At 38.4% G+C, this 11,104-nt stretch overlaps 1 long non-coding RNA gene across 1 annotated transcript; it reads right to left on the bottom strand.

Moving 5' to 3' along the window:
• Window positions 1-400: 400 nt before the first annotated feature.
• LOC107305492 lies at window positions 401-971 on the bottom strand. The gene is made up of 3 exons (XR_005812557.1): window positions 890-971; window positions 715-801; window positions 401-636 (listed from the first exon to the last, which is right to left on the bottom strand). It is a non-coding gene; the product is annotated as an uncharacterized LOC107305492 (long non-coding RNA).
• Window positions 972-11,104: the final 10,133 nt, after the last annotated feature.

Below are 11,104 nucleotides of genomic sequence, written 5' to 3'. Positions count from 1 at the left end.
CGAGGGTTATGGGAAAATAAGGATTTTCTCATGCGGGCTGGCCGACCATACGGGATAATCGATTATCCCTTGCAGTCGTATTATGTGGACCGCACGGGATAATTATCCCCGTGCGGCTGCGTTAAGGAAAGCGCACGGGATAATACATTATCCCGTACGGTGCCGATAAGAGGACCGCACAGGAAAACCTGCTATGCAAACCTAATCTAATAGTCGATACAGTGCTTCGGAATAATACGCGCTCGTTATGCATGTTGTTTGTGGTAGTTGTTTGGAAAGATAGGCGCTGGTGCTTGTGAATCATCATCAGCATAATATTACTTGCTATAACAGTTATATATAAACTACGAGGAATATTATAAACATCAATAAATATTCTTACACTTTGTTTGTACATAGTTGTTCATAATGTCACAAGTTCTGCAGTACTACAAAATTTGTATTACAGTCCAGGTTCTCCCTCCCACTCTCTTAAGTTTTTCAATTTGGGGTCCGTAGAAAGTTCGTTGTGAGGGTCATAGAACTCCCCTAGATGGTTGCAGATATCACGACGAATGAACCGGCATAGGTCTCCGCAGAATTTCAGATGTGTTTTCTGGTCGAACCGATTTGCGGTATATGGAATACTTGGGAGCTCTAAAAATTGTGAAAAAGTAATGTGTTAAAATCCACTAAATGAACTATTTGATATATGTAAGGAGCTAGGTGACTTACATCTGTAAACTTGGTTCATTATCTCCCGGAGACCCTAAGCATCTCACAGATGTAATATCCACATAGGTTGGTGCCACTTGGTTGCTTCTGGCATTGCATATTATTAGTATACAAGTTTGTATTAAGTACTGACAATTGCATCACATACTTAACTAACATATAGTTGATTACATACTGGAAAATGTCCCTTAACGAGAAGTTTTTTCCTCTTTTCGTCCTTTACGAATCCGCCATGCCTTCTGTAATAGTCATGTCCTCTAAAATACATGACATATTTGATTGAGCTAACTTGAAAGTAACATCTAATGAGTACGGTCAGCAAGGGGATTGTTTCAACTTACAAATTAAGCAAGATAAGAAACTTCGTGAATGGCTTCTCATCGTAGTTGGCCGGATCAAGAACTACAACGATGTGGTCGGATGGATATACCAGGAACAGTATGTAGTGATCGCTGCAAACATGGTCTACGAATTACGATATCTCATGTGTAGGTATAGTATATGTACAATACGAAGGGAACGTTGCTTACGTTAGGTGGTATGAATTATGATATCTCATGTGTAGGTATAATATATGTACAAAACAAAGGGAACGTTGCTTACGTTAGGTGGTATGGGACCATCAAGACTCGTTTGTCCGTGTGCAAGAGCATAGCTTGCCCTAAGTAAGTCGCCACCTCGATCCTTTTTGTCCTATGCAACTTGTTGACATATTCCTTTTTTTTGTCCATCGTCTTATCCTTGAGTTCCGGACCATCCATATTTATCCTCACCGTGTGGGCCATTTGGCAGACCATCATCGGGTTCACGTATCCTATTGCGGCCTCCGTTATTTAAGAGTCTAGCCATTGTGACCTGAGTAATCATGTGAGTTAAAAATGATTTATAATTTATTGGCACACATTACTAACAACAGACAAGAGGAAAAACTTACAGACACCACACGCTAACGAGATTGATATCCATTTTATCCATCTTAAAGAAGGTGTGTAGGTCCCGGAAACTAATGATGAAATTTTCGTTTTGTCCATCGACGAAAACATTATCCGGGACCTTGACAGTTATCATCTTGAGACCCTTCACCGTTGCGCGCAGGTACCAGTCATGCATCAACCTCATCGGACATGGGAGTTCCAGCACTACGTGGAACGGCAAGATCCTTTGTGTGCATATTCGTAGTCCTTTGGAACATCAAAAGAATCCCACGATTGCACTTTGTCTACATGACCTAGCACACTTTTCTGTTCATTCGACTGCTATTCCTTTGTGGCTACCTTGGGTGGCCCCTGTCCCCTGAAAGAACTAAAGATTAGCCTCACCTCGTACTCTGCCATTTCTTCCTTTTTGTATGTGGAAACCATTTGTGGTATGAGTTTGTGGGCTTGGGAGGTACTTGGCTTTTGGATAGATGTATCTTTCATTGGAGGTGGCACAGGTTGCACCGGACCTGACTATGGAGTAGGAGGTGACTGCTCCACGTGAGTTGGTGCATCCTTTGCTTCTGGAACTACTGGTGGAGAAGGCACTCTAACTAGGGATGGAGGTGTTGGTGGGATAGGTGATGCAGGCGGCGTTGGGGAGTTCAGTGGTGATGGCGGTGCTGGAGGGGCAGTCGTTTGTGGCATCGATGGACCTGGGGTCATTGACTGTACCATGAGGATGATGTATGGACGATGCCAGAGGATGAATCGATTCACCACATCTCCAAGAAGTTCTACCCCCTCTGGTGTATGGATGTCAAGCTCTAATGACATGGGATCGGCGTTTACCTTGTCCACTTGCACCCTTGCGTAGTCTTCCAGTATTGGGCTATTATGGAACTGTCTCCCAGGTATCGCCAATCCAGACCCAACCTCCTTTGTTTTTCCTGCTCTTCCAACTGGAACGACGAGGACGCACCGTGTCAGACCGGTAACATGATCGACTGGGTATTGTGTTGTTTCTACCGAACCGACACTGCTGGGGATCTCCACCGTATGCTCAGGCTGAGGCGTTAGGTTAGGGAAGGCTTGGGGATGTTGTGCAGCAGGCCTGTAGAATTTTTACGTAACTTATTCGGTGACTTTGTCACGCAACTTCGCTTTGTAGGCATCCCGCTTCTTGTAACTGTTGGATTTCTTAGGAAACCCTACCTTCCTGCTCATTCTTGACGATTGTCCCTAACCCTGCCGGAGTGTTCGGTATTACCGAACGCAACGGTCAGCTCATCTTTCTCCCTTCTAGCAACAAACTCCCCTGTCTTTTGATAAACAGATTGGTGGTTTGCAAGTTAAATGTTTTGTAATATTTAACCGGGCGGCCAGACCGTAGGTATATGGGTGGTCAGACCTTTCAGACAACTATGGTCAGACTGCAGGTATGTGGGCGGTCAGACCGGCAGGTCAGCCTCGACAATTTCAGCTTTCGGGTTTTCTTTTCGGTTTCGGATTTGTAGTTGGTTTCTATACGTGTGGGTACTGTTGTTTTGCTAATAATGAGTCAAGTTGGATATAGCTTGGTCTCAGAATATGGTTTCTTTGTTTGATTCATGTGTAGGTGACTTGATGCCTTGGGAGTGTAGGATCGAACAAGATCAAACAAACCTACCAGAGGGGGGTGAATGGTAGGGAAAAATAAAACCCAAAAATCTTTTGCGGAATAAAAGATTACCTCTGTCGAAGAAATTTACGCAGGCTTGCTACCTTGATCGCGTCGCTCCTGTGTCGCCGCTATCTTGATCGCGCCGCTCATGTGCTGCCAAATAGATCATCGAATCACGCCACTCCTATGACGTCGATCGGATCGTCGGAATCCAAAATAAAATCACCAGTAGATGAAAGCCGAAAATATAGATTGAATGATCTTGACTTTATTGTATCAACTGGTATTTATAAAGTGCACCAACAGCACTCCTATCAAAATCGTCGATCTAGAATCAACAACTAAATCTCACAAAAAGCACACCGGGGGCATACCCCTCGGTCTCTATTTATATCGAAAAGTCTATCACCAAATAGGAGTAGGACTCCTTATACTAATATGACTCATCTCTTAGTTTTCCTAATCAAATCCAACATGCCAAAATCAGACACAGCCGTAGAAGTCTAAACGTGCTACATTAGTCCGACTGCTACAGTACCCGCCGCGCTATAGTAATCCGGGTCTGACACAGTAATCCGATCCGATTGCTACAGTGCCGTGCGCTACAGTAATCCGGGTGCTACAGTACGTGGCGCTACAGTGTCTGACGCTGCTACAGTGTCCGAACCTGTAGCAAATTCCTTTCCTTTTCTCATCCAGTTTTGATCCGATTTACTTCCCGATTTTTCCGGCGCTTACACACACAACATGTGAAGCCCGTTACGATTCCATCCCACACGGTGTTGCTTCACCATGTGCCAACTCGTATTCAATATCGTCACCTGGCATCCTCGATCATCCGGACCTCAGCTCCTCCCTGAGCCTAGTCACGATCCCACCGCCATTGACCGATATTGACCTCAAGTCACCTGCACAACTAGAGACAAACCAACCGTTTCCGAGCATAGATATCGCAACCTGACTCACATTAGTTACACACACTCGCACCAACACCTTAATTGTTTCCAAACCAAATTCAATTTATAAACCAAATCGCAACCCAATTGTTCATCAGAAAATATTAATCATGCTTATGATCTTACAGGGAGACTATACCATGATGGATCGAGAGTCAACTTGGAGATAAGATGACGTCTAGCGGTCGAGATATCATACGGGATACTTAGGCTAGATTTCAATGCACGTGGTTGGTGAAGATTCTATATGGTATACGATGGAGATATTGTATGCGTATGGGATATGGAAATTGAATTCGGATAGAGTCCGGATTTGAGAAGATTTGTTGTATTAGAGATAGAGATATGGTTAGTTATGGATAAGGATTGGTTTCTCACGAGATTGAGAGTCCTAATTCATGCTAGATACGTGGGCTTTGTATGTCCACGTCGAGGTTATAAATAGGTACTGAGGGGTATGTCCCTGGTGAGCTTTTTTGTGTCGTGTGAGAAAGATAATTAGGGTTTCGACTCTATTTCGATATTAGATCAAAAGTTTTCGTTAGGTGTGTCTTCTATGCACTTTGTAAACACTAGTTGATCAATAAAAGTCGAGAGATTCAATCTACATCTTGAAGCTTTGTCGATCGGTGTTTTTCCATGATCCCGACGGTCTAACCGTAGGTAGGCTGGCGATCTGACCTGCCAAACAACGTCGGTATGACCGAGGTTATGCGAGTGGTCTGACCGGCCATATAACGTCGGTCTGACCAGTGGCATAAACGCAGTGCGACCGGAGTATTCAGTAAGGTTTTTGTGAAGGTAATCTTTTATTTCTGTGAAAAGATTTGGTTTTTTGATATACCTACCATTCACCCCCTCTGATAGTTGTTTTACTCTGTTGCGATCCTACACTGCTTATGCCTATAAACCAAAATTTGATTTCTAAACTTATGTTTGGAGTTGATTTTGAGGTTTTTCATCGTAGTTTTGTTAGGCTTTGCTTTTACATCGCTAAGAATATATATAGAAAAATTTTACACAAATTATTTTTTATTTCCAAATATGTCGTTTGGCATTTTTCATAAAAAAGTGAGATGATCCCCTTGGTGTTTATCTCTGGCCCCAGTCGGCCCAACACCAACTGATTTTACTTATTTTTTAAACCGTCATGCATCATTCTTCAAATCCGATGGCTAAAATTACCTTTTAACATCAGACGACTATGACGGATTCCACCGCTTCGTATGCAAGTTTTCCATATATTATAAACTTTCTAAATTAGAAATTACCTTACAAATTATAGAATTTTCATATCATAGATATTATCTTTCCAACTAGAAACAAGGCAAACACTTTCCATATATCATAGAGTTTATATAAAGATAAACATATAAACTTTTTAGTCATAAAGTTTCTATAAATACGCACCGTATACATTTCTAATCGAATTTCAATCACAACGTTGGCACGTCATGTACAGTAGCACAAGCCGACACAAAACACCATTAGAACACTGACAACGATAACGAGACAATGAAGTTCGTGTTTAATATCATATCATAGTTATGCTAATCTTAATATCGATCAAGCGTCTAGACCACTATTCTTAGACTCCCAACAATAACATGGTGTTAGCATTCTAATGGTGTTTCTAGTCATGTTAGCATTCTAATGGCGGTAGCAACAAATCACTAACAGTAATATCATAGATTTTCTAATCGTGTTAGCATTCTAATGGTGTTTTGTGTTGGCTTCTGATAGTGCACATGGCGCGCAGATGTCATGATTGAACTTCGATGCTAAATGTATATGGTGCATATTTATCGAAACTTTATGACTTAAAAAGTTTATCTTTATCTTTATATAAAGTCCATAATATATATAGAAAGTGTTTGACTTGTTTTTATTTAGAAAGATAATTTTCTAACATATGAAAACTCTATAATTGATAAGATAACTTCTAATTTAAGAAAGTCTGTAATATATGAAAAGTCTGTATAAGAAGAGGTGGAGTCCGTCCTAGTGGTCTGATTGAAAGAAGATGATTTATAGCCGTCGGATTTGAAAAATGGTGAATGGAGATGAGAAATGAGCAAGATGAGTTGATGTACTGTAGCGCAAAATAGAATGTGCCTTGCATTAATTAGACGGTCCGTGAGGCATCGCCCGTTTAGACAAAATAGTGCACTGTTTGAATAAAACCTTTCTTTTGGAAGATAACAGGAATATTACAATATGCTAGAGAACTTTTAAGTGTATGAAACCTCCCGTCAGAGTCGACAACTGTGTCGTGCAGTCAGAACCCGCAGCTGCATGAGCAGCAGACACACGGTTTGCATTTTGGATCGATCGGTTTCTGCATTTTGGATCGATCAGTCATGTAATTTTTCGAGTATGTTGCATTGTGAAAACAGCAGGCATGGCTGTGATCAAACTTCAGGTTCGCTAGTTCTGGAGGTCTAAGTACGTAGTTTTGGTTGCTTGTTGCATGTTACATTAAAGGGGTAAAATCATATTTTGTAGGCCATAACTGAGCTCAATAACAGTACTCAACTGATAGCAATGCAAAACAGGAAGAAAAACTCTAGTATCATGTTATATTGTACTAGTCGTATTGGTCAAGGTCAATTTGTAGAGTTGAGCACTTGTCAATACCAAATCATATTATTTCTCTTTGAAATAAATCATGCCATTGTAAGATCTCTTTAAAGCAACTGAATAGAAATGAATCATGAAACCAGTTCAATGGGATCTGCTTTGCCACCAGTAGTGGTCATGTTAATTTAATGAAACGTCCGGTCAGAATCCACAGCGGCATGGGCAACATACACACGATGGGCATTTTGGACTGGTAGCTGCAACGATCATTTACATCTTGGTAAAGTCCTATTTCAAATCTATTATTCTAAATTATTAAAACAGCAAGATATGAATTCACATATTCCCTCTAAATGTCTAACTATAAGGTTAGCATGCACATTAATAAATGAAAGAAATATTTAAAATGTTAATTCAATACTAGATACAAAAACAATCGACTAGATTTAGGTGAGTAAATGTCAAATTAGAATTTTGGAACGAGATGAAAGAATAGTCAGATTAACCTACTTATCAAATGCCTTACAATGTTTTTATTGTTGAAGATGGGTAGACAAATAGGAATTAATTTAACTTTTCCATTCGGCTAGATGCAAGCATAATATGTCAATTTCACACATACTCCCTGCATCCCAAAATATGTGTGACTTAATTTACAATTGAAAACTTGTTCTAAAATAATTGCTCCTTTAAAGACATCTCCCATCAATTAACTTCATTTCAAATTCGATAGTATCTTTCCTTGGACCACCATCCCGCTTCTAAATACATACTCCATTTGTCTCTAAATGTTTGACCATTGTCTTATTCAATGTTTTCTTTTGAAAAAAAGACAAAAGAGAAGAAGGACCAAAAACCTTTCTATGTTGCTAAATATTGAACCACGTATGCAAGAAAGAAGGAAACCTTTCTCATGGGCAATTAAGTAGATAGTGCGATAATATGTCAGAATATACAGCTGATACTTGCAAAAAAAAAGTGCAAGTTCACTTGTTGGATGATAAAATTTGGCAAGGCAAGCATTAGGCACTCACTTGGCGATCCTTCTGCCACGCTGTGGAGAATGACCATAATTATCTCCAGCAGAAGGAATAGAAGAAACAGATAGTATCTGAATGGCATGACGAGCTAGCTTATGCAGCCATGCTCTTTCTTCTTCGATGCAGCATCTGCATGGTTTATATAACGGATGTAGATGCACTAGGGAAGTCGTCTCGAGTCTCAACAATGCAAAATTGTTGAACAGGTCTACACGCCCTACCTACCCTTGTGATGCGACGTACGTGGACTAATTTTGTAAAACATGTTACAGATATTTGGAAGAGGCTGGTACATGGTAGAAGATGAACGATGTAGGTGGCACGCTTTTAGACAAGAACAGAACAATGATACGATTAATAATTCCCAGTTGTTAAAGTCTCCCATCACAGGCCGCTGATTGTTTGTTTTTTTAATGGGAAAATCAAATGGAAAATAATTTATAAATAATATTTTTATATACGTGTTGTTGACAATCTAAATGTTAAGGAAAAATAAACTTTGATAAAAAAACTTTAAACTGCAAATTTAATTTAAAAATTTTAACTTTGGCTTATAATCACAATAAAAATAAAAAAAGATCCGTGAGATTCTTCCCAAGAAAAAATGTTTGACCAAATGTATTGTCTGTGTATCACGCTCGGGATTGGGTCCTTGTTGGCCTGCACCATCAGCTGACCTTGGGGGAATTTAACTATTTCCCACTTTTTTTACATGTGGCAACTCTTCAAATATCATTTTTACAATTAACCTTATATATTTGCCTTAGTAAGAGAACATTTTCTAATTTTATACCACATCTGCATACCTGGCGTGACAGCTCAGTATGCCAACATGGAATGCAGGGATAAAATCTCTTTTTTGCCCTTGACCCCACAAGTCAGCCTCACATCTACTACTTGTTTTCAACCTCTCATCGCTAGGATGCAACGACACAGGGGTCAGGGGCTACGCCAAGCGCTAGGGAATGAGCACTGGAGTGTCAAATTAATTGATGTAAGACACATTGCAAAATATAAAATAGATGGGTTATGGATAATCCTATAGCCTTGAATCATCCTAGTGATTATGCAGTGTGCACTCACAAAGCAACAAAGCTCTAGTCGAAGCCGTGTGGATGATGCTGTGTTCGGTGAAAAAAAATCTTAAATTAAGTTTAAATTTAAGGTTAAAAATTTAAATTTTGGCATATATAAGTGTAAGCATAAATGAAAAAATAAGGTATTGATTTATGGGGTCAAGAAAATGACAAAGTAGATATTTCATCCGTACATTCCACATCAGCACATCAACGTGTCATGCCACCTAGGCAGATATGGTACAAAATTAGAAAATGTTCTCTTACTAATGGCAAAAAAATATGTAAGGTTATTTGTAAAAGTGACATTTGGAGAGTTGTCACCTGTAAAAGTGGCAAATAGTTAAATTCCTCGACCTTGGGCCGTGTTGTATTCCACACAAATCTCTAGATTATTTCTTAGTTTTTATAAGGGTATTTTATAAACTACTATGTGGTGAGTTTTTGACACAAAAGTTTTTATAGAGAAGTTTACCATCTCATATTTATAAGAATTTTAGTTTAATAGCAGTTAATTTCATTATTTATTCTAACTGCGAAAAAAGATATCTTTTATGTTTTGTCTACCAAATAAAGGCACAGCTCATGTCCCTTGACCACAGTGGCGCCAAGCATCACGCCCTCTTTTTTCTGGGCCATATCAGGTAGCGGACTAAGCGGAGGGCATTGGTCCCTTGGCATACCGTCTCAAGCTGCAGACCCGACCATGGCTTATTGGCCCGTTGTATTGCACAGTTTATCTCCAGCTTATTTCTTGGTTTTTATGTGGGCATGTTTTTGACACAAAAGTTTTTATACAGAAGTGGCCCATCTCGCATTTCTAATGTAGAATTTTATTTAATAGTGATTAATTTTATCGTTTATACTGATTAGAAAATAGATATATTTTATCTTTCGTCTATCGAATAAAGGCAGAGCGCATGTCCCTTGGCCACAATGGCGCCAAGCATCACGCCCTCTTTTTTATGGGCCGTATCAGGTAGCGGAAGGCATTGGTCCCTTGGCATACCGTCTCAAGGTGCCGAACTATGTCTTCACAATGCGTTCCATGTTATTTTATTAAAAAAATTCTAGGCTGCACGTATGCACCAATTGCAATTAGTGCTAACCAGCTACCCTTTTATTTCCCATGATAGCAATTAATGCATGCTCCAATAATTATGTTTCACAAAAAGTAGAACCGGAGCATGGTAATGCACAAAGCATAGTCAAAGAGATCATAAATAACGTACACGCTTATTTACTTTTATAATTTGTTTCTTTAGTTGTAATACACTACAAAGTTACATTTATTTTATTTGTGTTATCTACTTGTGTAGTTTGTCTAAATGATTACTTTGAATGATTACTTTCATTTTAGCGTTATGTTTCTTGAATTACTTATTGCTGATATAATTTGTGTAAAAATTACTTATATACAATCAAGAATTACTTTTATTCTTATGTTTAGTAACTTATATAAATTGTCCAAATTACATCTAATACACTAAATAATTTATTTTGTTGATGTGTTAAATTATATCTCATAGCAATGACATCTTTGATGTATCGCCACATTTTGAAAATAATATCAAATCCTATCAAATGTCTGAATAATATTTAATATTGAGCATGTTTTGATCTATATTTTTAGTGGAGCACAATGGTTTAGATAGATCTTAGACATAAATTAACGTAGGCAAGTAGACGCAGTAAAAATATATAGTTATTGGCAATTATAAATGAACAAATGTAGACAAGTATTCCGTCAGTATTTAACAGATGACGCCGATGAATTTTTGGCCCACGTTTAACTATGTTCTTAATTATTTTTTAAATATATGAAAATGTAACTTAGAATCAAAACATATTTAGTAGTAAATTTAGTTATAAAGAAATAAACAATAAATGTGTAATGTTTTAATAAGAAAAGGGTCAAACTTGTGACATAAAGTTAACGACATTAAAGGATCGAGGGCTTACTAGATAACTAGCTACTCCCTTCACCTTTTTAAGTCTATGTTTGATTATTTATTTTATTAAAAAATTTCATAATTATTAGTTATTTTATTGTGATATCATTTATTACGAAAAATATTTTAACCATGATTTATAATACTGTATATTGGTAAAAAATCTAAAATAAGACGAATATTACAAGGTATATGCAAAAGGCAAT

The sequence above is a fragment of the Oryza brachyantha genome, chromosome 10 (genome assembly GCF_000231095.2).
Source record: "Oryza brachyantha chromosome 10, ObraRS2, whole genome shotgun sequence".
NCBI lineage: Eukaryota > Viridiplantae > Streptophyta > Magnoliopsida > Poales > Poaceae > Oryza > Oryza brachyantha.
Note: the sequence above shows the minus strand (reverse complement) of the source record. Positions and strands in the feature narration are given on the sequence as shown.